Raw genomic sequence first — 22,013 nt, forward strand, 5'->3', positions numbered from 1 at the left:
GGTATGAATAGAGTGAGAAACAACAACTAAACTATAAACACATCAAATGAACTAAGTCTATATTGACAGAATTAACATAAAAATCTTATGTGTAAATATAACAATAATTACATATGTATATAACATAATTACATATGTACATTATATATAGCATACTATATTATACATAGCATATGGCATATAATATAGTACATGTAGTATACCATATTAAATATATATGGTATATATAATACTATACTATACATATTACATACAGTACGCCACATTACGTATAATATGTGTTCATATATAACATCTAGAGAAGGCCCAGGGTTGGGGAAAGGTCTGGCTTTTCGGAGCGGTGGTCAGGGAAGACTTCTGTACAGGTGATGTCTGAGCTATCACCTGATTATAAGAAGTTATGTGAAGGTCCAGGAAAAGATAGTTCTGCACAGAGGAGCTGATAAATGTACAGGCTGGGACAGAGGTTCCGTGAGTCTGAGAAATAAACAAAGAGGCAGGAGGGCTGTAGCAGGGAGGGCAGGGAGGGCAGGGAGGACAGGGAGGGGAGGCCGGGCAGGTCGGAAGTCACCGAGGAGTTTAGGCAAAGGAGTAACCTGATCTTATCTCTGTTTGGAAACCATCACACTAACTACTACACTGGGCAGATCTCTGCACCCACAGTTTGTAAATCAGGAACAGACGTAGGAAAGGCTCTAATAAACGTTCATGAAATCAATGGACATTCCTACTAAGAGCCACTGTCAGAGAGGAGATGAAATCACATTCACAGATTTCTGCTTAGTGCAGCAAAAAGATGGGTAATAGATTTCAGAAAACCTGCCATCAAAACTTGTTAAATTAAAGACACTGGCCTTTAGGTCTCAAGCATCCCCATCTACAAAGCCTGGGTATGCGGAACACTCTCTTTTTCCCTGGATAAAGGGAGAATGCTGAGCTGATACCGGGCGCAGGAGGCCAGGCCCTTTCCTGGAGAGCCATAATACTCAAGTGTTTGTTTAAAGATCATTAACTACCTAACCACGAGGTCAGGGAGCAGAGAAAGTGAGAAGTGCGGTGTCAAAAGCCACAGCCAAGATCAATCAAAGAGAAACATAAAACACCTCTAAAATGGTCTACAAGGGCGACGGGAAACTAAGATTTTCAGGAATGCATCTCAGAGTAACTGGAGAATATTATCTTACACTAAGCGTCTGCCCAGAGAGGCAGGCCCCGAATCGCAACTCTTCCCTTGAGGCCCGTGGCCGCCTGGTGAGCTGTCCTCTGGCCCCCACCCCACCCCACTCCCTTCTCCAGGCCGCCTTTCTCAAACACATGTTGGATGATGCAATTCTTTGGCACCAACCTCTACACGGGCTCCCCTGCTCTGCACCACTGCTTTCAAACCTCTTGGGCGTAGCTGTAGTGAGCAGGATGATCCTTTGGTCAACTGAAATTCTATGGGAGGATCGGCCCCCTGGCCGCCGCCGCCCCCCATCAGGTGAGCTGCTCAGGGTGGATAGGGGCTCCTGCACCTCCTGACGCCCTCTGTGCTGCCCTACCAAGGACTTCGGCTTGCCTGGCTTTCCCGCATGGCCTTCCCTGGAGCCTCCCGCAACCCGGCCTGCCTCGGCAGCTCTCTTCCTGCCCTATATTCTTCCAGCACCTCAAGCCCCAACCAGGGCAAGCTTGAGCAATTCCCTACATACAGAACCCCATTCCCTACATACAGAACGCAGGGCCCTGTATGCCTCTGCGTTTTGCCCGTGAGGCTCCTTCTCCCTGGGACTTCCTCCACCTGAAATTCCCATTCATCCCGAAACTCTGGCTCTCAGGGTACCTCCTGGCATGGCATCCCTGCCTGCTCCAGACTGAACTGGCTACTCTCCCTGGGTTGCTCTGAACCGGATGCACTGAGCTGTCATTGCTGCCTCATGGCCCTGCCAGTCTGTGCCTCTGTGTATCTACTGACTTAAATGACAATATAGTAAATACCTGTGGCCCCATCGTGCACCCTGAGAACTACAACATTACCAGTAAGTTCCATCTCCTTCTGTGCTCCTCCCCCACCTAGCTCTCCTGCCTGCCCACCAGCTGGAGGCAACCATTCTCTTGAATTTGGTGTGTGGCATTCCTTTCTTTATATATATATGTGTGTGTACATGATTGAGCAGAGACTCACTACATATGTAGTACATATGCCTAATCAATACTTTGCTTTGTTTTCTGAGTTTTTGAACTTCGGAGTTCGTGTCCGTGCTGCCTACACCTGCAGTTCATTTGTTGCTGATGCCGTCTGGCACAAGGCACGCACCGACCCCCATTCACTCTTCTATTGGTGTGCACATGGGTCGTTTCCAGGTTTTCGCGGGAAGAGGATGCAGTGAATGCCCTCTCACACAGGAATCCTGCCTGGTGCACAGTGCTAGGAGGGGTTCTGGAAGACACGGGCCCTGTACCAGAACTGCTGGGTCAGGGGCAACTGCTCGTGTCTCCTAGATAAATAAAGTATCAATGTACACTTCCACCACAGGCTGGAGACTCTCAATGGATATAGGTCTTCTCCAACATCTGGCACAGCCAGATTTCTTCATTTTTGCCTGTCACATTTTTTTTTTTTTTTTTTTTTGCCTTTTAAATTCTGAAGCCAGGGGCCATGTTCCTACTGCTGCATCCTCAGTGCCTAGCACAGAGGGTGGCTGAAAATGCTGCTTATGGCAGACCCAGTTACACACCCAGCCATTGGAAGAGAATGGCTGCATCTGATTCTGGAAGAGAAATGCCTCCCGTGGCAAAAACACACCTGGCAAAGCACGGAGCTGAGACTCCAGACTGGCCGGGGCCTGAGCGGGATCCTTGGGTTTATGACACTTCCTGTGACAGACGGCTCAGGGCCTTGTGCCACCCTGCCAGTCCCCACCCCCACCATCAAGCCCATCTGTAAGCAGGCTTTGTCACAGGCATGTTCTCTTTTCAACGGGGCTTGTGTTCTTAGGACCGAAATGATAAAGAATGCCTTAAGAGGGCACCGGGAACAGCAGAAAGACAAATAACTGTGCAAATCAAGATTTCAAGGGCCCAGACAGGAAACTGTGAAACCGATAAAGCTGGGGACAGGGTGGCATGGCACTACCATGGGCTCTCCTGGGTGCACGCAGACGGCATCGCCCACACAGACCTATCGCCAAGCCCACGTTTACAGGGTATCCTTTAAGAACGTAAGATCCCATCTAGGACACCAAAAAACACGGGAAAGTAGTTTTGCCAACTCAAGAAGGGGGAAAAAAACGGCCTTTCATTTTCTAGCCAACTCTGAGGGATTCCATCCATCCATTCAACAACTCACTCATATTTACTAATATCCAAGGGGAGTGGTGGCACACTGTGTGTGCATTCACTCAACACGTATTTATCAAGTTTCTCTCATGTAGCAGGCCCAGGCCCTGGAATGATACGGGGTGAGCAGAATGGACTCTGGAGTCTACCGTTGGGGGCGGGGGAGACGTTAATAAAATCATCAATTAATAAATTCAGAATTACAAAACCATGGAGAGGTGTTATGAGAGAGAATAGCTGGGGGATGTAATCCTTCCTGGGTCATCAGGGAGGGATTCCCTGAGGAGGTGGTACTAAAGCTGAGACCGGAGGGAAGAGAAGAAACCACCCATAGGGGATCCAGGCAGAGGGAGCAGCAGAGCAGGCCTGAGGCCCTGAGGGGGGAAAGAACATGGCCTGGTTGAGGGACTGAAAGGCAGTGGGCTGGCTGGCTGGCAGGGAACTGGCCAGGGGCAGCGGCATCGGGATGGAGACACAGGCCAGCCACCTTCACCGGGGGAAGGACAACAGAAGCCCCTGGTGGCAGTGGTGACCTGGGGTTGAGCATAAGAATAACACCTGCTATGCATACTTTGAAAAGGTCACTTTGGCTACACGGTGTGGAGAAGCCAGAAAGGACACAGGGAAACCAGCAAGGAAGCTACCCCAAGAGTTCTTTATGCAGTACATTGTGGGGATGTGCTGATAGACTGGACATGGGGACGATGGAGACACGCTCAGATGGACACTGAGGCTCCGGCTGGAGGAACAGCCCAACGCTGAGGTGGGGAGGGGCAGCTAAGTGACCTGTGCCCAGGAGAGGCCTGCGAGGCAGCTGAGCAAAGGCAGCAGGCCTTGGGTGAGCACAGAGGTCAGAGCTCCAGGAGACGTGGAGGCTGGGGACTAGGTGGAGGTCGGGGACTAGGAGAAGACGGCTCACACACCTAACTGCCTCTGGCCTTTTTCCACCTAGACGTCTGGTCATCTCAGAAACGGCAGCTCTGTGCTTCTGGCTGCTCGTGTGAAAACGGTGGGTTCTCCCTTGACTCCCCTTGTTCTCTCATACCCGTACCCAGCCATCGGGGGCTCTAGCAGGCCTCACCTTCCAAACAGGGCCAGCACCTAAGCCCCTCCCTCTGTAACCACTGCCCGTCCTGGTCTCAGGCCCACCTGGCTTTGGCTATTGCCCCTTTCCCTGCAGCCTGTTCTCCATAAAGCGGCTTAAATATAAGATATGACTCTGCAGTTTCACCTCTGAGCTCTCTAGTGGCTTCCCATTTTGCTCTGTAAAACTAATGTCTTCGCTAGGACCCCAAGGCCATATAGTCAGCTCCTGTCATTTCTCTGACTTTATTAGCTAGGTTTCCACCCTCAGCCCCCATTGAAGCCACTTTAGTCACATGAGCCTTCCTACTTCTTGTTCCCGGAACACATCAAGCGTGCTCCTACCTCAGGGCCTTTGCACTTGCCAGTGCCTTTGACTGGGATGTTCTTCCCCATACACATTATTTCTCTTTTCCTTATTTCCTTCCTATCTGCTCAAATGTTTCTTTAAAAAAATTTTTTTTAACATTTATTCATTTTTGAGAGAGACAGCAAGCAGGGGAGGGGCAGAGAGAGAGAGGGAGACACAGAATCAGAAGCAGGCTCCAGGCTCTGAACTGTCAGCACAGAGCCTGATGTAGGGCTCAAACTTGGAATGGCAAGATCATGACCTGAGCCAAAGTCAGATGCTTAACCAACGGAGCCACCCAGGTGCCCCTCCGTTCAGAAGTTTCTTTATCAGAGTCCATTTTTGGGGCACCTGGGCGGTTCAGTTGGTTAAGTGTCTGCCTTCGGCTCAGGTCACGATCTCACACTTTGTGACTTTGAGCTCCACATCGGGCTCGCTGCTGTCAGTGCAGAGCCTGCTTTAGATCCTCTGTCCCCCACTCTCTCTGCCCCTTCCCCACTTGTGCTCTCGGTCTCTCTCAAAGTAAATAAACTTTATCAGAGTCCATCTTTGACTCTGTAATAAGAACTCATTCCTCTCTATCTTCTTTTCTGTGTTTCACTCTTCTTCATAGCACTCACCACTAGCTGACATATATATTTGTTTACTGACTGTCTCTCCCACGCTGGAATGTAACCTTCATGAGGGCGAGGGGTGTGTTTTTATTTTTTAATTTCTGTTTCTATCTCCAGTGCCCAGCGCAGTGCCTGATGTATGGAGGACCTCAACACATGTTTGTGGACGGAACGAATGGAGCCATGGATGGGCGCGGCATTGTCTCTGCCCTCAGGGAGCTCTGGTCTGGGTCTGGGGTGTATACATCCACAAAGGCCCATGGAAGTACGCACCCACACTGTGGAGTAGGGCTAGCCCTGAGGCTGGCTAGGAGTTGGAGGTTCCAGACAACCCAGGGGGAGGAGCCTTCCAAGCCTCTCCCAGGGACTCAGGTTTCCCTGGCAGGGCACAGTTAGAATGGCGGCAGAGAAGGCAGGTGGCAGAGTGGGGAGGTCACTCTGTGTGGGACCACCGGTCAGGCCCATCCCCTGAGCTCGGCTCCCAGCAGGGACAGCGGCTGCTGAGTCTCTTCCCCTTGTCCTTCCCCTCTTTCCGGCCCCAAGCACTTCTGGGGAAGGGAGGATGGACCCAGGGAGAAAGGGAGGAAGGAATACATCAAGCAAGCAAACAATTTTTAAAACTCAAGTTCATGCTTGCTAAGCAGTTTGGTCCTTTCTGACTAACAAAGAGGCTTTGCCATCAACTGGGTCAAGTTATTCTTCATGAAAACCCTACGAGGCAGGTCAATATTTTTACATTCAATTTTATGGATGAAGAAACAGAGGTTTTTGATGTCTCCAAGGTCACAAAGCAAATCGGGTGAGACTTGGGACAATGAATGCGGGGACTGTAAGGCAGGCCTGACATCCCACGGCCCGGTCTCTGGATCAGATGAGCAGAAACTGTGCCTGGGTGGCTGGCGCTAGGGGCAGAGTGGCCCTGCCCTGCCAGGCTCCTCCAGGTCCGGAGGACCAACGATGTGGGTGCCCACGTGGTGGGAACCAGAAAGATGGCTCCAGGGAAGGGGCAGAAGGAAGACTCCACTGTGAGAGGGCCCTGCTCAGGTGTGGAAGGAAGCTGAGGGGAGGCCAGCCTGCCTGGGACTCGGGAGCGGTGGGGGCAGGGACAGGGACAGGGGCGGCCCCTTCCTCCCCCTGCCCAGGCCGTTGCAGCTGCCCTGGCCGTGGTCAGCAACAGCCTCCTCCTGGCCAAGCACAGAGGACAGCTTCAGACCTGACTTCTCAACACCTTTGTTCCTCCCTTAGCTGCCTTTGTGTCTGTGTCTGGGCAGATACCCCTTCTGGTCTTCTGAGCATCTGAAGTGTAGTTTTCCAGCCTCTGAGGACTCTGTAGGGAACTGTACTCAGAAGGATCTGGTTTCTGTTCTGGAGACTGCTAAAAACCTCCAATAGAAGTGACTCGAAGTAGAGATCATAAAGCATTCATCTCTGCTCTCCAGGACACCTTGCACGGAATAGTGGCACCTAACTAACATTGGACTTCATTGCTTTACTGCGTGATCTACATAGAAGTAAAGAAAAGAGACCCTCGACGTTGGTTGGATGTCTACATGTGACGACGCTTTACAGAGCTGGGTCCATATCATTCCCAGAGCAACCTTTAGGTGGCTAACAATGACCTCGTTTTACAGACAAGGTAACTGAGGTCCCAGGGGTTAAGACATTTATCCTCGGCATCCAGATACGCCCACCATGAAAGCCTAAATTCTTTCACTATATCATGCCATAAAAACCCATCTACTCCACCCCGGAAGTCGAAACGAAATACGATCACTGCAGTGAAGTTCCCCGGCAGCATTCCTTCTGTGGGGTAAGAAACGGAGAGGCCTGACACCATCATAATAAACTGCAAAGGAACAGCAGTGTTGAGGGTCCTCCTGGTGTTCTACGGAATCAACAGATGCTTCGAAGAAGTGGACAGTAGCCTGTGCCTAGCAGTCTTTCTGATGTGCAGAGATTCTGTAATAATGGCACTGGCTGTAATGAGATTGGACCGCTATTATCCATTTTTGTTCCACTAATGAGCCTGGAAGCTCCTGGCTGTGCCAAAGGCGAGGGTCGGGGCCTTGCAACTTCATCATTACTTAATAAAATGTAAATCGGAGAGGAAAAGAAACACGCAGGGTTTGACACTAATAAGCTTACAGCAGGATCAGTTACTTCAATTCAAAGAGGTTCAGACCGGAGGGGGAGAAATGAAATAAGCTTTTAAAGACCAGTCTAGGTTTGGCTCCATCAGACCTAACCAGTTTTGTTTAATAAGGTTTCAATTTGGCTGCTCTCATTTCTCCCTCTTCTTCGAGCTAGGCCGGGTACAGATAAGGCATCCCCCCACCCCACCTAATGCATTAATTGCATCTCACACAAAAAGCCAAACTCGGGACTCTGCACAAGGAGAGAGCAGCGTGGGCCCCTGGGGGCTGCCGGCACCTCCCCTGCCTGGTGCAGATCCTGGCTCCCCTGGCACCACCGCCAGGACTGCGAGAGGAGAACGTCACATGGGTCCTGCGGACTCAGTTCTCACCCGCTTATTTTTCAGAGCAGCGAAAACCATTCAGAAAGGTACTGGGAATCAAATGACATCGTGACCACCTGTGTTCCCATCGCCTGGAACTGACCACTCAGATCTCACCATTCCATCCCGACATCGAGCTGAAGACCTCTAGTCCCACTTCCCTCCTCAGCTCCGTGTAGCAATTACTTCCATGAATTCTGCATGTGTCCTCCTATTTTATATACTTTGACCCGTGTGTGTATCCCTGAATAGTATATACGTTTATTAGTTCATACAAATGGTGCCATATTATTGCTTGACTCCTACCTGCCTCCTTCCTTCTGTATTCTATTTCTGGCATCTGTTCATCCTGGGAAATACAGATACGGAGAGAGCTGTGTATTTACCATATACTTATCTCAGCAGAGATACTGCTATCTCTGTACACATCTAGGTGATTCTTTATGACGGCCGCGTGGTATGTCTTTTTAGGAAAACTCCACCCCGTATCCATGCCTTTATTGACGGACATGGGTTGCTATTCTCGTTGCTATAAATGATGCTGCAGTGACCATTCCTGCACACACGGACTTGTACACATATGCAGAGTTTCTCTAGCGTGGGTATCTGCGTGGAAGACTGGTGTGGGGGACACATTCCAGTTTCACCAGGTCTTACCGACTGCTTTCTGCAGTGGCCGGTTTCCACCCCCACCAGCAGTGCATACCCTCGCCCGCACTTGGTACTGCAGGCTTTTTAACTGTTGCCAGGCTGATGGATTAGGCCCGGCGTCCCATTGCTGTCCTAATGTGCGTTTCTAGAGCCGGGCTCCTCAGAGTCCCTGCTGCTGCTAGGTCACCCAAGATAAAGTGGTGAAGAGCCTGCCAGGCCCCGGGGGGCTGTGTGGGCATGCCCCCGAGCCCACACAGCTCTGGAGGAAGGAGCGATGCATGGGAGGGGCAGGGAGGAGACGAGGTGGAGGAGATCTGCGGAGGCCCCTCCTCGCCGTCCTGGGCTCCCTGCCTTCTGAGCACCAGTGCCAGAAAACGCGGTACTCGTGGCACTTGACACACTTCTCCTCCCACCTGGCTGTGTCTCTGAGGAACTGTGCTGGCCGACCAGAGGTGGGGTCTGTTCTATGCAAAAAAAATTCCACTGAGGCCTCAACAAAAGACATTGTGCCCTGGAGAGAGAGAAGAGGGAGCAAAGGAGAACTTCCTCTCAGAGACCCCTACTAATAAGGAATGCCCCCTATGCGAAGGAAAAGAGGATCTTCAGGAGTCTGGGGACCCACAGGCCCCCAAAGGCCCAATTCGCCTGTCTGCATGTCTGTCTGCTCTGACTCTCCCCCTCGCCCTGGACGCCCAGGCCAGGCTCCCACGCCCCGCAGTCAGCGCTGCCCAGGGCCCGCGTGCCTCGTCCCCACCCGCGTACCTCCCCCACCGAGAGCAGCTCAGGTCACCTGCTCGGGCCTCGGAGCACCCTACAATGTTCCTCGCGGCACTCGCGGCACCTCGTCATATCGTCCGCTACGTGCCTGCGCACTCTGTTGTTTTCTGTGGGACTCCCACGCCACACGGACAGCTGCCCCTGCATAGGCCAGGTTTATTTTGCTCACCGCCGGTCCCCCACAGGGCGCCTGCCACACAGAGGGCAGCCAGGGAGGAAGGAATGGATTTGGTTTCCCACCACATGGCCCAGCAAAAGGCCCCTGCGCCTCCATGGAGACCTCCTCGCAAACAAACCCTGGTTATGAACCTCCCAGTCGCTGCAACAATGGAGAACCGTAAAAGTGACAAGGGGCCTGCCAGGAAGCTTTATGCTCCTCCTCCCAGCCACCCTCCACGCATTTGTCATCCCATAAAACTTTAAATTGAATTACACCAATGTTAGAGTCTTCTGTTTTCCATACAACCGGGGCTTTAATTGTTTTTAACGACATCCCTGGGCTTTTTGGGGGGTAAGGAATCCTTGGGAGGTAAGCCAAGGGAGCCAGCTCTGTCCTCGGGGCAGGGCCAGAAAAGCTGTCTGTGGAGCAGCGAGCATGACCACACCTGTGCGTGTGGGCCTGTGCAGAGCACCCAGGCGGGCTTGGGTCTCAAAAGGGTCGGTCCTAAGGCTCCCATGTCTGACAGCCCTCTGAGTGTCCCCTCTCCCCCACGGCCCCTGCTCCTGGGTGGGCACACCAGGCCCTGTGCTCTAGCTCGGAGCTTTGGGCAAATTCCGTGACATTCCCAAGTTTCAGTTTCTTCACCGATAAAATGGGGGTAATACATCGTAGGCCACAGGGCTTCTGTGAAAGATTTAAGGAGTACCTAGTATCTAGCACCTAGTATCTAGTGGAGCACTTGGAATATGCCAGGTCTTCCATGAACATGGTGACCCAGCCCCAACTCACAGTCCAGACCTCAGCCTCTGGCTTCTTCCTCATCCTTCAAGTTCCCACGGCCCATTAGTGGCAAATCCTGGAATTCATCTGCCCCACACCCACAGTTTCTTTCCATTTCTGGGCCTCATTTCCCACTCAGACTCCCCCCAACAGCCACCTTCCCCACGTTTCTGCCTGGCCACCTGCCTAGTACAGAGCATGGGTCATACAATGGCCTCGCTCAAGCCTGCCCGGGCTCCAGGTGTCTCGCTCCCTCTCTGCCTGGCACTCAGCCCAGCCCTCTGCTCCCGCCTGGCCTCCTTCCGTGTCTAGGCCCCGGCTCACTCCGAGCCTCTGCTCCTGCTTAGTTATCCACCTTTCACAGGGGGCATTCTTCGGGGTCTGCTGTCAGTGTCATCACCTGCGTTCCCTCAACACACATTCTAGTAGCACCTGCTACCAGGCAGGCTTTCACTCAACACTGGGGACGTGGGGGAAGCCGTGGCTCACTGGGGGCAGCAGACGTGTAAAGTACTATTTAGAACACAGTGTGCTGAGTGCCATGAGAGGGACTCGGGAGGCCTGCAGAGAGGAGGTGACATCTGAGTCGGATTTTGAAGGGTGATGCCTGCAAATGAGATCAGGAGAGAGGGGATGGCATGGGGAGGGGGTTGTGAGGAGAGTGCTAGGAGGTGCTGGCAGGCTTGGGCAGAGTTCTATGGGGTGGGGCTCAGAATGAGATGAAGGTAATGCCGGGGTAGGGCTCTGAGGGCCAGGAGGCCCCTCTTTCCATCTGTGTGTCTTGTCCTGATGGGCAGGGTCTGCCGATACAGAAGGGATTCAGGAAGAGCTTGTGGAACTGAGTTCCAGGAAAAACAAGGCTGGGCTTCTCACTCCCGGATACCTACCAGGGAGAAACCCGTGCACGCGTGCGCAAGATAAGACGGTCACTGCGGCACAGGTAATATCCACAGAGACTGGGCAGAGGCCCGAGAGCCCATCAACGGCACGTGGCAATGGACAATATGAAATGTCCATACTCACACACACTGGCCAGGCTCCGTATGTAGTGACAAGGTGAGGCCAATACTGGGCCGAAACAGAAAAAGTGCAAGCTCCACATGACATGATACGCTTACAAAATGGCATTACGTACTTTTACATAAATATACGTGTACTGCATAGAGAAGGGTTTAAAGGATACACTCAAAGGAATTAACAGGGGGCCTCCTCTACATGGGAGGCCAGGATGAGGTATGATAGAACGGGCCCTTTTTCCCCCTTAACTGAAAAGTTTCACTTTTGTTACATGGAGGCATTCATAAATTGGTTGTATAATTAAAAATTAATTCTTTAAAAATAAAAGACAGACATTCTAGTCAATTAAATTTAATAGAATCAGGTTCCAATCAATTCACTCAATGAAGACTGACAGTCTACTCTGAGCCAGACTCTGTGAGGGTGCTGGGCCAAGAGAAGCAAAAAGGGATGTGGATGGGGTGGGAGGGGCAGCAGGAGGAGGAGACACGCTCCCCAGCCTCCCTGCTGAGTGCTGTAACCGCAGACTTGAGTCTCCATTTCCCCAGCAACACCCTGAAGCCACCGCCGCGGGACGAGGAGACAGAAGGCCCCCTAACTAAAGTCTGGCCCAACCTACACTCTCCACATGGGGAGACCGAGGGGATTCTGGCAGAGGCCTCTGGCACAGAATGGAAGACTCTTGTCATTGTCCCTAAAACCCACCTGCCAGGATGGGGAGGACAAAAGAGATGGCCCAAGGCTCTGAGTTCCTACAAAATAAAAGGGAAAAGTGGCACAATGTGAGACGCGGCCACTCAGAACAACCCCAGCTCTGTGCAGCATCCAGCCGGAGGACTGGCTAGCAGGAGGGGCAGCCCCGGGCCAGGCAGAGAGCCAGGTGCTCTGAAGACACTACACTGTTTTGTCCCCAACCCAAGGGGACGGACCCACCTTAACTCCACCTAGGTGCATGATAGGAAGCACCTGTTTTTCACGCAGTGGCCTAGAGACAAAGACATGCGCCCGTGACCACAACCCTCATGGCCACAACCCGCACGGCCACTTGAGATCGCACTGGTCCAAGCCTTTCTGAAAGGGCTCATTGCTTCTACGTTTCAGGTCTAAGAATCCCACCCCTTAGGAAACTCTCAGAAGGGCAAGGACGAGTTACTAAAATATTCACTTCACTCTTCTTTATTGTTAACCACAAGACGGTGACAACCTCGCACCCCAGCTATAGACGGACGGCTAAATACACAGCAGATGAGATGTCGTGTAAGTAATCAAATACATGAAGCAATTTTATCAGCATGGAAATATACCCTATAATACCGGACAACTAATCAAGGCATAAAAATATTGAAAATACTATCCTAACTATAAATAGCAATGGCCTCTGGGCAATGGGCTTCTCGGTGAGTTTGTTTTCCAATTTCCTTATACTTCATAAAAACTTCTGAAGTGATCACATATAGCTTTGATTTAGGAGGAAAGGCTTTTAAAAACCTAAGTTGAAAGAAAAAGGAAGACCATCCCACCGGGCTGCAGCGATGTGTTGTCTCTGCAGAAGGACCATCAGATTCCTTCCCCAGCCAAAAGCCCCTGCCTGGGAAGCCTGTGTCAGGCGGGCGTGCTGCCGGCCACTCTGTGTGTTCTGCCCATCCTCACAGTTACCCCACCACGTAGGTGCTGTCACCACCATCTGTCAGGTGAGGAAACAGAGTCCGTAACCTGCCGAAGGCCCCTCGGCTGGAAAATGGTGAACCGAGACTGCAAACCCAGCCATAATGCTGGTCCTGGAGTGCGCACTCGGTGGCCTATACTTCAGGCTACGACTGAGCACAGAGGCCCAGCCCCAAATCTGCAGCGAGGTGGGGAAGCAGTCAAAAATGGCTCGGTGTCATCAGAGAGAAGAATGAGGGCCTTGCCTCTCCTGTCCCCAGGAGTAGTACGGGTGGCAGCAGCGGTGGGTGGGCCCAGGCCCACTTGGGGGACCGAAGAATCCCACCTCCAGACAGAGCGCAAGGCTGGTGGGGAACGTCTAGGGCTGGGCCTTGCCTGTAATAAGGGAAACTGCACCTGACTGGCCTTTGTCGCCTTCCATCATGAAGCCACCTTCTAATTACAAAAGAAAAACCGAAGTAAGGCCCTGGGAGACAGAGGCGGCCTCACGTTTGGAAGTCTTGAAACAGTAATAGGAAGGGCACCCTGTGCCGAGGATTTTTTCCTCCTTCTTTCTATTTTCTGTACGTTATTCTGTGTTTTCCAAGTCTGTCGTTTTCCGAGTCTTTAGTATTAGACTGAAAAAAAAAAAACCAACTTTGAAGGCAAATACCAATATCTCATTTTTTTTTTTTTAATTTTTTTTTTCAACGTTTATTTATTTTTGGGACAGAGAGAGACATAGCATGAACGGGGGAAGGGCAGAGAGAGAGGGAGACACAGAATCGGAAGCAGGCTCCAGGCTCTGAGCCATCAGCCCAGAGCCCGATGCGGGGCTCGAACCCACGGACCGCGAGATCGTGACCTGGCTGAAGTCGGCCGCTCAACCGACTGCGCCACCCAGGCGCCCCACCAATATCTCATTTTTAAGCTCAAATATATCACTGGGAATTGATTCCACCAACAACAATGAAGGTCCTACTATGTGCCAGGCCATCCAAGGCACTGGGCCTACAGCTCTGTACCACTTATGGGCCACCAGGGCAGGGAGCTCACATTCAGGCAGGGTAGGATGGAATGGGTCAGAAGCTGGATATCAGAAAATAAAAGAGCGGCTTCCCCCCTCTCGACCCCTCTTCTTTGGGTTTTCTTAGGGAAAGCTCTCAGTTCCACAGTGGAGTCTGGAGCCCGCTGACCCAGAGGAAACCTGCGTTTTCCACCCGGAGCCCTCAAGAACAACGTCCACTCCTCAGGGGGGCCTCTTGCCAAGATGCCAGGGCGCCGAGGTGCCCACAGTTCCCCAAAGACAACGTGATGTGCGTCTGCCCTTTCCCCGTGGCAGAGGAGAATAAATGCCTAAAGTCATCTGCTAGAAGCACAGAATTTCTTGGAAGCCCCAAGTTTTATATGTTAATATAAACATTTTTTGTGTGTTTTATGCCATAATAGATCCATGGTTGTTTTAAATATGAAGTTTGGAATTAACTGCCCTTGTGAAAACTGATCTGCCAGCTGGGGGCACATGGTGGCATTTACCCCGGCCCCCTGGCCCCAAAGCAAGGAAGGCGGAAGGAGGGGTGCACTCAACTGAAGGGCAACAAGCACTCACGGGGCCTGGGGCAGGATGCAGACCAGCCGAGAGAGGCTCTTGCACACCACTGCCCATCTCCCCGGCTCACTCACTGGCTGCCAGCCCAGGAGCGCATTCGGATGGAGTGGGGAGCCCACTGCCCTCCAGCACCTAACCTCTGCTGGACTGAGCGCCCGCACGCCACCGAGGGAGGTGCTGGTATCCAGAGGTACGCGTGCCATCCAACCCTGCCTCTCCTGCCGCACCGAAGGAACACTGGCTGTCCCAACACTCACTGACCTACTGAGGGGGGAGCTGGCATCCGACCTGGCAACCGCCCAAGGGATTTTTGAGGGGAATGCTGGTCTCTGTGGTGTTTGCCCCGGGGCTGGCCTCGGAAGGTAGTCCCGTGCCAAGATGCGGCTCCAGTGTGGCAGGAAGCGCTCCAGCTTCAGAGTGAAACGTGCTGGCCAGATCTGCCGCGTCCCAGCCAGCCGGGGGGGAGAGCCTGGCCTCTTTACCCTCTGAGCCTCAGCCTCCTTGTTTGTGAGGAGGAGAGGACAGCACCTGAAAGGCTGTGGCAAACCGTTTGGTGGCAAAACGATGTGAGTGAAGCCCAAATGCAGGACCCACGACTCAGGAAAGACTGACGATGGGAGGAGAGAAATGAAACGACCTGGCGTTGGGGGAGTGGGGCAAGCAGCAGAAGGCTGCATCTGGAAAGCACACTGTCTCCAGCGCTCAGACGACACAGGTCAAAGGCCCTTCCTCCCAGGCTAAGCCCTAAAATCCCCAAGTCACCGGCTCGTGTTGCGGAACAACCCCCACCGCTGCCAGAAAACCAGGGAGCCCAGCACAGGGAAGGCCCCTCGCTCTGCTGTGCCCGGCCCTTAAGGCACCACCCTGGATGGGGGGCTCCGGGAGAAGCTGGGTGGCCAAGAGACTTGCAGGAGGCGTGGCTGCTGGCAGCAGTTTCCATTTCCATATTCGAGAGAGCCCTCCAAAGGTGCTGGCAAAGCTTGGGGCTGACGACTGTCTTCCTGGATATCTGGAGAGGTTTATCTAACGCGAACTACACCCAAGTGCAGACAACCAACATGGAGCTGAGACAAGCCCTTTCCCAAAAGCCATTATGAATTTCTAAGTACCTGCCCAGAAAGGAGGTTGGGGGATAATAATATATATATATTTTTTTTCAACGTTTATTTATTTTTGGGACAGAGAGAGACAGAGCATGAACGGGGGAGGGGCAGAGAGAGAGGGAGACACAGAATCGGAAGCAGGCTCCAGGCTCTGAGCCATCAGCCCAGAGCCTGACGCGGGGCTCGAACTCACGGACCGCGAGATCGTGACCTGGCTGAAGTCGGACGCTTAACCGACTGCGCCACCCAGGCGCCCCCAATAATATTAAACACTATCTGACAGTTCCGGAGCCGTTAAGGTTAATGAAAATCAGTTTAAACGTGTAAACGAGAACTTCGAGGGGGGAAACGTCAAAGGAACGAGTTGCCCCAGGGTGGGACAGCAAAGCAGCACCCTCCCACCTGGAGAGTCAGAGGGAGCTTCCCACAGGGTGACAGCCGCATGCCAGCAAAGACAGACAGGAGGCACCGCACAGAGGTGGCGTGCAGGACGGAAGTGGAGTCCCGACCACTCCTGCTCTGCCAGCTCCGGACCTGAGCTCCCCACCGCTCCCAGCGTCTCCTTAGCACAGTGCCTAGTGTCCTGGATCCAAACCGCCCACCCCCAGGGCTGGGGTGAGGTGACCCGCTGGACCCAACTGCTCCATCAGCTTGGCTGCTGCTCTCTGTGTCCGAATGGCCCGGGATCTGCACACATTCTGGTAACATGCTAACCGATGCACCGCCAGCCAAGGGGAGCGGTCACGTGCGGCTGACGGGTAGCCTTCTTCTCAGTGTCTCTCAGGCCCCTCACCCTCCTCTACCTGGCTAATTCCTCCCTCTCCTGGCTCAGCTGAAGCCTCTAGGTTGCCTCCCAAGTTCCAGGGTCCCAGGTTCCAGGGCCCCCTGCCCCGATTCCTGTCACCATCACCATCACCAGCATCCCACTCCCACCCTCACCACGGCTGTAATTTAGTGAGCACCTGCTGTGTGTCCCAGATAGTGTTCTAACGAGTTCACATATATCAACCTACTTCATCCTCATGAAATCCCTGAGAGGTAGGTCCTACTGTGACCCACACTGCATGGGGGTTCAAGCTTAAGGGCTCTAGGTCACCCAGCTTAGCCGTGGTGGAACCGGAATCCCAGGGGGCCTGGGACGTTGCTGTTGGTAATAACTGCTAAATGATCGTGAGACTGAGGGCAGGCGACCGAACCTCCACCTAACGCAGCAGCTGCAGAAGTGGTGTTGGAGTCAGACTTCCCAGGTTCAAATCCTACATACTGGCCATGTGACCTTGGGCAAGGGATCTTACGTCTGTGTTTCCTTAAATGGACAACACATCTACCTCGTGGGGCAGCGGTGAGCATTACATTGACACGGTCCGCGTGAAACGGTGAGTGTGGTGGCATCGTGAAAAACAGAAATTGTTCAATAACGATCAGTCACTGACACTACTCCTACTACTACTGCACCATCAGCAGAGTGGAGATGAGCATCCCGACTTCACTTGGATGGTGACGAAATCAAAAGAGGTGAGATGTGGGGGGCGCCCGCCAATGCCTGGCATAAAGGATCTGAAGGAACAGCATGAAGAAAGGCTCTCTGCTCCGCTCCCTCCAGGCCTGTGGACCAGGGCTCGCAAACTTTTCTGGGAAAGGCCAGATAGTAAATAGTTCAGGCTTTGCATGCCCTATAATCTCTGCGGCAACTACTCAAGTCTGCCATTCTGGGACAAAAGCAGCCATCGACAAAAAAGCTTTACTTCGAAAACAGATGGCAGGCCGCAGTTTGCTGACCCTGCCATGCACTGAGGCCTAGGCTACTCTGAGCCAAACAGCTGAGCATGGAAACCCAGCCCTGTACCTGCAGCAGCCATAGATCTGTGCCGCCAGGCACTGAAGGCACTGACGGGTGCAAGCGGCAGAGCAGGGCCACAAGACAGGCATTCGCTCAGCGGTCATTTTCTGAGCACCTACTCTGTGCCCGGTGCACGGGACAGAATATGTCACGGTCCCTGCAGCAGAGGGGCTAGCAGCCCAGTCCAGGAACACAGCCATAAAAATAGAACACGGTGTGACATTGAGGTTCAGTCTCCTCATCTGCAACCTGGACACAAGAATAATACCAAATCTTGTAAAGCAGAATGAGAAAAATGCATGGGAAGCCCCTGGTTGGGTGCTGGAGTGATTATTATTCTTACCCGTCTCCTAGGAAGCAGAAGGAGAGGGCAATCCACTTGAGATGACTTTCAGAAGCTTAAGGGCATAAGCTTCGTGCAAAGTCTGTTTGGGGTAGAACGGGTAACACACAGGCCAATGTGAGTCATGTTCTATCGCAAATAAAAATCGGCCCATGAATATACATAATCCCCAAGGTAATTCTCCCAATCTCGCAACGGTAATGGAGCCACCCTCGCTCACTGAGGCATGAATATTTACCGTCCTCTGGCTTTACTGCTCTCGATCTGGGTTCAATTTTGCAAATTAAAATGAGGGCTGTGTGGATAGAGAGATTACAGGAGAGCCTCCTGAAGCCTGCTGTCCCTGGTGAGGGAGCCGGGCAGGGTAAGCCAGCTCTTGCCCGCTGGCCTGGGCCTTCTGCCTTGAGGGTCAGAAGCAAGAGAAAATGGGACGAGGGGTGGCAGGGGGGTCAGGACCTAGGAAAACAGAGCGGGAACAGGAATGTCACTTAAAATGGAAACCTGCTTCAGGCGGGAAAGGTGGGAAAACACCCCAGGCGTTTCTTTTTGACGGTTGAGGGGGGTTTCCGAGTAGCCAAAAGAGCAGCAACTTTATAATCAGACAGACCTAGCTTCAAACCCCGTCCAGGACTTGAACCTGGGGCATGTCATCTCACTTCTCTGGGCCTCAGCATCTCTCTCTGTAAAAAAGGTTGGTTAAATACTGCCTTCCTCCCATGGCTGATGTGAGAATCGAGATGTCTGTGCAAGGTGCCTGGCTCCGAGCTCTTCCTCGGTGGCCGCAGGCCCGCAGCTCCTCACGTATCTGCTGCCTGTCAGAACACGCGCCGTGCAGGATGGCATATGGGATGCGGGCCGAGACCTCATGGGCAAGGACCAGAAAGGCTTGGCAGGGGCATTGATGCCGGCCAAGGAGGTGACACTGACTCTCACCCAGGGCAATTCTGGCACAACATCCAACCCCCAGACCGACTGCAGTCTAGCTGGGCTTAACTAGATGCCTGCAGTGAGGCCAAAGAAGAGCCAACATTTCCAACTGGGCCTCGCTGGTCGAGGGAGCAAGAACAAAGCATCCCGTGACTTTTGCTGTCCTGGGCGAGAGGGCAAGGTGGGGGGCGGGGGGGGGGGAGGACATCAAGTGGCGGAGCGGGGCTGCGGGTGCTGTGACAGGTAGCTAGGGGAAGCTGCTGGCCTCCTACAAACGCGGGACACCTGTCTGCCCGCCACAAAACCTGGTTCCCTGGAAACCAAAAGCCAGAGATAGAAAGAGTCACTTAATCTGGCTCAGCTAATCTCAGGGCTCTCAAAAACCAACTGGCACAAAACCTGGGCGAAATTCAGTCCAAAAAACCTTTGCAAAGGACAAAACTACCACTTCTTGAGCGCCTATTGTATTTCGGGTATCAGACGAGGCCCTTCTCTTTCTGTCTTTAAAAAAGATATATTTTTTTTTAAAGATTTTTTTTTTTTCAACGTTTTTATTTTATTTTTGGGACAGAGAGAGGCAGAGCACGAACGGGGGAGGGGCAGAGAGAGAGGGAGACACAGAATCGGAAACAGGCTCCAGGCTCTGAGCCATCAGCCCAGAGCCCGACGCGGGGCCCGAACTCACGGACCGCGAGACCGCGACCTGGCTGAAGTCGGACGCTCAACCGACTGCGCCACCCAGGCGCCCCAAAAGATATATATTTTTAACATTTATGTTTGAGAGACACAGAGACAGAGTGTGAGTGGGGGAGGGGCAGGGAGAGCAAGGGAGATGCAGAATCCGAAGCAGGCTCCAGGCTCTGAGCAAACTGTCAGCACGGAGCCCAACGCAGAGGGCTCGAACTCACGAACCGTGAGATCATGACCTGAGCCAAGGTCAGATGCTCAACCGACTGAGCCACCCAGGCGCCCCTGGATGAGGCCCTTCTTAAGCATGCCCTTGACTCACAACAGTCCATGAGGGAGGGATTCCCATGCAGCCTTAATGATCAAGGAGCCTAGGGCTCATGGACTTTCGCCGTTAGCCACACAACCAGAAGGTGCTGGGGCCAGGCGGGGCACACGAGAAGCCCGTCGCATGCCCGACACTACACCACATCCAAGGATCCAAGGATCCAAGGATGAACTGGACAGAACCCTCCATCCCCTGGAGCTTCCTCCCACCTGACGACCTGCTCCTGTGCATCATGCGGCAAGGGCTGTCCCGGGGTGGCAAGGAAGGTTTGAGGAAGGAACCACTCGGCAGGGAACCTGGAGCGGAAATCCAGAGAGGAAGTGACGTCTGCGCTGGGTCTTGAGGATGGGGGTGGGGAAGCACACAGGTCAGGAGAGAGTGAGAGCACACGAGGAAGCATGGCTGCAGCTGGCAGTACAGAGCCCCAGAGCTCACGCCAAGTAGCTGGAGCTTTCTCCTGGGGGCAGGAGAAGGCCATGAGATGCCGTCATGCAGAGGGGAGATGTGATGAAGTATAAAAGTCAGAAAGACCCCAGGGGTAGCACATGTGGACAAATGGCTGACAGGGAAAAGACCGAGGGCACGCGGAGCAGATGGAGGAACTGTGGCAGGCAGACAGAACGCCGGCTCCGGGGGGTGGGACCTCGGTCTTGTTTGCCAATTACATTCAGAGTGCTGTGTGTCTGGCACACAACAGGCACCAAGTAAATGTCTGCTGAGCGAATGAAGAACAGAATGAGAATCTGAAGTCAGACGAGAGCCCGGGCCACGAGCCTGGACAATGGGAGCACACCTAGCGGAGTGTGCAGGGGGGTAAGGCGCACTGCCTCTCGGGCCTGGCAGTGGTTGGTGTGCCCGGCCCTCGTGCCCTTCGCCAGCGGGGCACACCATCTGCAGGGCTCGCACGGTGCTAGCGAGGCCTGGGACCAAAGGGTTACTAGCCGCGCCCGGAAAACCCTAACCCCCAGCCTGACTAAACGTCTTCTATTTTTCTTTCTGCTTTCTTTAAGACCCCAGATGTGTTCTTGCACATCAAAAGAGAGCAACTTATAAAGTTAAACTAAATCAAGGGCTTTTGTTCTGAGGCATCGTTGCTGAACTAATTATTCCTGTATGTTGTTTAATGAAATAGTGGTGCCATATATTAAACCAGTTAACAGGATGAGCACATGAGTTACAAGGAAGGTCGGGGCTGGGATTATAAATTTAACTTTTTCTTAAGAAGAGATGAAACAAACCACTCAACTCCCCGCTGTCGTATGTCACGGGAGGGGAAAATGATGGCACCACGCAGCGCCGAGGGAGGGCCGTGCCCTGGTTCACGGATGCTGGCGGCACCGAGCCGGGCGGTGGGTGGAGGGCCTCAGCCTTCTGGCTCCCAGCCCTGGTTCCTCAGCACCCAACCTCCGGGCAGGCTCAGCGCTCACTCCTCATCCCCCGCGTTCCCTCGGTCTCGTGACCTCCAGGCCCACGTGACACCGTGCACACAGGCTGACCGGCCGACCCAACAGCCATCCAGAAAGTCAGAAATAGCCCTCACAGCTCTGTACACACAGAGGGGCTGTGCAGCAGTTCCCGGAGCCAGAAACACCCGGAACAGTCCACAAGTCAATCGTGAGGGATGGCTCAACAGCATGGCACCACCCTTTTGTGCATCAAAACGCAGGACACAAAGACAGAAGCCACATGTGAAGATGCCACTACATATTAGGTGAAAATACTAACATAACAGTGCATGTAAGAGAAGCCCACTTTGGCTTTTCATTCTTAAATATGCGTATGAGTATGAGCTTGTGTGTGTGTGTGTGTGTGTGTGTGTGTGTGTGTGTGTACTGTACGTACGTAAAGAGGGGTATGGAGCATGCTCTTAACGCTGGCAATGTTGGGGAGCAGAATTTCAGGGAACTTTAACTTTCAACTAGAGGTGACGGTGTATTAACTTTCCACGAGTATGTATCTATTGTAATTGAATAAAACAATAAATAAACATCATTCTTCAAAAAGTAAAACCACAAACAAGCAGCAATACCCCTGTGTCAGAGGCTGGAGTCAAGTTGATCCAGAAGGGCTTTCCTTTCCCGGCAATGCAAGAAGCATTATGATGAAGATGTACTTCATGGGTTACTTGCATACGTAAAATTAATATAGAACAATTTAAGAAAGAAAACACTTAACATAAAAATAATATCAGGCAACCGATAAAAATGGCAACTAACCAAGAGCTCTCAAATATATGACCCATATTTGCGAAAGAGTAGTGCTAAAATGCAT

General features: G+C 52.6%; 1 protein-coding gene across 1 annotated transcript in view; it reads right to left on the reverse strand.

Annotated features, from left to right (window-relative positions):
* Positions 1-22,013, reverse strand: part of EEFSEC (eukaryotic elongation factor, selenocysteine-tRNA specific) — a 252,003-nt gene that overhangs the window by 67,098 nt on the left and 162,892 nt on the right. The gene's annotated exons all lie outside the window — the stretch shown is intronic.

This window comes from Lynx canadensis, chromosome A2 (genome assembly GCF_007474595.2).
Source record: "Lynx canadensis isolate LIC74 chromosome A2, mLynCan4.pri.v2, whole genome shotgun sequence".
In the NCBI taxonomy this organism is placed as follows: Eukaryota; Metazoa; Chordata; class Mammalia; order Carnivora; family Felidae; genus Lynx; species Lynx canadensis.